General features: G+C 34.6%; 1 protein-coding gene across 1 annotated transcript in view; it reads right to left on the bottom strand.

Annotated features, from left to right (window-relative positions):
- The window catches only part of LOC106874304 (ankyrin repeat and IBR domain-containing protein 1), a 304,438-nt gene extending 299,602 nt beyond the window's left edge, over positions 1-4,836 (bottom strand). Inside the window, exon 1 of the mRNA XM_052965880.1 lies at positions 4,494-4,836. The gene's annotated coding sequence lies outside the window, so the exon portion shown is untranslated. The remainder of the gene's footprint in view (positions 1-4,493) is intronic.

Genomic DNA, 4,836 nt, shown 5'->3' with positions numbered 1-4,836 from the left:
CCCCCCCCGATCGATATGGTAGTACCGGCAGTGCCGTCTTAAAGTATAAGGTACTTTGGGTAGTTATCAATAGGAAGGGAAGACACCATAGATCTGGAGACCGAAAGCTGTATGCTGTAACTTAATATCAATAAATAAATGTGGGGACCCCAATGCATTGCATTGCCTTGGGAACCCGCAACATTGTCAAGGCAGCCCTTGATGCTACAGTGCCAGCAAAAAAGCCGGCTGTTCAAACTGTCATGAAGCGCACTGCAACGATATCGATAGCCAGGCCAGAGATGGTGAACAAGTACGGCCTTCTGAAGGGCTACGTGAGGCCTTCTGAAGGGCTACGTGAGGCCTTCTGAAAGAAACATAGCGTTTAAGAGGGGGGGGGAAACATTACACTGGAATATACTTTTGATTTAGTTCTATTTTATTGAAACAGTTTTTTTTAAAAACTAATTGCGATTTTTAGAAACACCTACTTCATATTTCTTTTATGTACACTTGTAAATACCTCGTAATTGTACTTAACACAGAAAACCAAAAGAATTTAAAGAAACAATAAAAAAATAATAAAGAAAGTTATGGTGGGTTGCTTTTTCTGAAACTTTGCCTGTTTACTTTGCATTAGTTTCTATAAATAATTATACATAATGATAATAATAAAGCTTATATTTTATAAAAACTAAAATAGTGATTATATTTATAAAACAAATGATATTTTTTCTTCGAAGTTGCCTACCAATATAAAAATATTCCCTACCTTTGTCCCGGACAACAAACTCTCATCGTCCACAACAGCTGGCTGTGTAATAAGAAGTACACCAGACTGGTACAGTTCACTACTGTAAATAGCAGCAGCAGGAGCACTATAAAAACGAGCGAGTGTTTCTTTTCCAATAATACGAGTAACAGCTCCAACAGAAACTCGCTCGATACACTATCTGAGACGAAAGTCGATCCCGAAAAATCGGATATCGTAAAGTATTTATCTAGTCAAGCTTCTTCTTGTCTGTGCCAGAAACACCGTTCTCATGTATAACTAAACATCATATTCTTTGCATAGACATGTTGCCGTAGGCGAAGTGCAGTCCAGTCAACGTCTGAATATACAAATGCAGTCATGACCCAATAGTGACAATACAATAAATATACTTTTCTATATAAATAAAAATTTCTTGTATGCAAGGACCTTTTTTCTCTCTCACTCTCTCTATTTCCTAAGTGGAACGAATTCACCTAAATGTGTTTTCTATTGAATATACACACAGATATTCATCCAATAATTCTAAAGTATATCACGAGTCGTTATTTAGTCGCCGTCGCGTGTAATAAAAGGCATAACAACATCAATTCCGTGAGGAATACACAACTGCGAGGTGCCCCCAGCCATCAGCTGCGATATTGATATGATTATTTATTATTTTAAAAACAGAGATACCATTTAAGAGAAGAACAGAAGCAGTAGAACACAAATCTAGTATATAACTGGTATTTATTTTACTAACATCGAAGACATACAAATAAAAAAATTACGTTTAATGTAAAGCGAGGTTTTGAACGTAGAAACGCAAAATCGTCCGATATTGGCACCGACCTCACTGCATTATGAAGGTAATAAAAACAGTGGTTTATCACCTACTAAATAAAGATATAAAATAATAATAGTTTTCATGTAATACATTTGCAAGTAAATTATTTCACTTCTAGTTATTTACCTCCAAACAACAACAACATCATACCGGAGGATTTATTTTGCTTCTGAATTCAACTTCCGACGTGTATGCGAAAAGTAACTACTATTTACCCGGTGGATGAAGACTGTTGCTTCTAAAATAATCGTAACATTCATTTACAGTGATTAAACTTAAATATTGAGAGTTAGAATAGGAAATTACTTTATTAGATGCTAAACACAGTAAGAATTTATGAAAGATTACTCTGCTAATGTAATAAAACCTACAATCAGGTTATTTGCGCTATACATCCGGCATTTGACTGAAGGAACTTTCTTGAGAATAACGAGATGATTAGGAATGTGTAATTATCACATTATATATATGTGTATATATATTCAAGGATTTTTCTAGCAGGAAGCTAATTACTTATAAACTTTCTCGGATTAGAAAGCGAAATGTAAATAAACAGTGAAAAACAACGTCGGGTTAATAGCTTACTACTGATGTAAATAGTTCACCCCTAACAGCAGAGCAGTCTTTAAAAAAAGAACACTGTAAGGCATACTCTATGTAAAGCAACTGACTGGGGTTCCAACGCAGTTAACCTACATGTATGCCACAACATGCATATCTTAGCATAGGGCTCTTAGACCGTGGGGACCCCTGGGCAACGGCCCAACGTGCGTACTTGCTTAACAGAGGAGGAATAAACACATTGGAAATAGCAACACTGAAAATGCGTGGCTACAAAAAGAAAGAAAGAGAGAAAGGGGAAATCGTGTTGCTATGAACTGTTGTTGATGCTACCTGCACAACTCACTGCTAGGAATGGGAAAAAATACAGTGGTATATAGGTATCATACGCCACTCAGGTGAATATCGAGATTCGATATATGTAACTATCAACTCGATAATTCTGTCAGTAAGCACATCTGAAAGTTCTTGAAGCATTTTTGATCACCGAACATTTTTTTTTAATGTTGTTTTTATTTTTTTAAAAACACAAAATCTCGAATTTTTGTGTCAGCATTACATTAGGAGTGAGCAAAAATTCTGTATTTATTCTTCATGGGTGCTTGGAATGGTATTACAAAATAAATCATTCTATCTTGTTTAGAACCAAGGCTTGACATTTTGGGGAGGGGTTAGTCGATGAAATCAACTCCCAGTACTTGGCCGGCACTTCACTTTATTTTATCGACCTCGGTAGGGCTAATGGCAAAGTTGACCTCAGCTGGATTTGAACTCAGAATCATACACACACAAAATAATAATAATTGTTTCTAATTTAGGTACAAGGCCAGCTATTTTGAGGTGAAGAGGTTACTCGATCGCATCGACCCAGTACTTAACTGGTACTTTATTGGATCGATCCCGGAATGATGATTGGCAAAGTTGACCTCGGCGGGATCTGAACTTAGAAATCACAAAAAAATAACACAAGACAAATCGACTACAGCACGTGAAACGGTACAGAAAAGAATGGATCAATATGGAAAGCAAAGAAATTTGAAAAAAAAAGTCCATACTACATCGAATAATATACTTTTTTCTGTCTTTCGATGAGAATGGAAAGAATAGAGAAGAAATTGGACGAAGAAGCGACGCCAACTCCTAAATAAAAAGACGTAACTAGAATTAATGTGATCGGGTCTTTTATTAGGTTGTTGTTTTGGTCTTTTCGTTGTTGGTCTTATTTCTGCATTTTTTTTTTTTTTTTAGAAAAAAGTTTCAATCATTTAATTTCGGATAGAGGTATATAAATAAAATTATATTTTATTAGTTGAAGAAGAAATCAAATACAATTGGAATAAACATATTTAAAATTGTCTATCGAGTTGTCTTTATTTAAGGAGAGAGAGAAAGAAAGAGGGAACGAAAAAGAGAAAGAAAGAAAGAGGGAACGAAAAAGAGAAAGAAAGAAAGTGTGCATATGTGTTTGTAAGTCTTTGTGTGTTTTTATGTTTAAGTGTCTTTGTATGTGTATATGTATGTTCGTATATACGTGTTTGTGCTGTTCTGTATATGTTTGTATGAGTGTACAAGTTCGTGTATATGTATATGTATGTACATGTGTATTTGTGCTGGTTGTATATGTTTGTGCGTGTGTATATAAGTAACGTATGTACATGTGTTCGTGTTGGTTTGTACATCTCTGTACGTGTGTGTGTGTGTGTGTGTGCCTGTGTATATGTATACATTTACATGTTTGTGTTGGTTTCTATATGAGTATGTGTTCGTACGTGTATGTATATGTTGAGCCTTATACCTATATGTGTCTGCGAATGTATGTGTAAATTATATTTGTGAGTGTGTGTGTGTGTGTGTGTGCCTGACGGTAGCGTTAATGTAGAAGGATATATCACGAACCAATATATTCTAGTAAACAAATAAAGTAAAACATCATCAGACAGACATGTTGCCAAGGTAGAATAGACAGACACCAAATAAACAACTCCACAACGTGTAGGCAGACCAGCTACTATCGCTTCATAAACAAATATATACATATACACACACACACACACACACACACACATACACATATATATATATATATATATATATATATACAGCATAATACCCTAGATAAACAGAAATATATAAATAAACCAGAGCATATACGATACGATTCAAGGAAATCAGGGGTAGGAAAAACCAAAAACAAATCTAAACTGCTGAGATACATTACCAAGAGAAGAAAGTTGAATAATATTAACAATAAAACTGCAATTATTATTGTTATTACAAAATAACCAAGATAGTTTGTTTTATATCGTTTTCTCTCTATAATAATTAGTGAATAAAACAAAATCATTTACTTACCCAAGATATATATTATATGTATGTTATCAGCGAATAAAAGAGAGTCATCCTTTTCTAGCAAATGACAGCCGTCAGCTCGACTAGTGATGGTAATAATAATAATAATAAAAGTAATAATAATAATGATAGTAATAATAATAATAACAGTAGCAGCTGTCATTTACACTACGACCATAACGAGTTGCCGCTGTGATAGCTACTACCACTGCCACTATTATTAGTGGATACTAACTAGCAGACCTTGTACTGTTAGTAGTAGTAGTAGTACTGTTAGTAGTAGTAGTAGTAGTAGTGTATTAATAGTAGTAGTAGTAGTAGTAGTAGTAGTAGAGGTGGTGATAGT

Source organism: Octopus bimaculoides, chromosome 2 (assembly GCF_001194135.2).
Source record: "Octopus bimaculoides isolate UCB-OBI-ISO-001 chromosome 2, ASM119413v2, whole genome shotgun sequence".
Taxonomy (NCBI): domain Eukaryota; kingdom Metazoa; phylum Mollusca; class Cephalopoda; order Octopoda; family Octopodidae; genus Octopus; species Octopus bimaculoides.
This window is presented reverse-complemented; position numbering and strand designations above follow the sequence as displayed.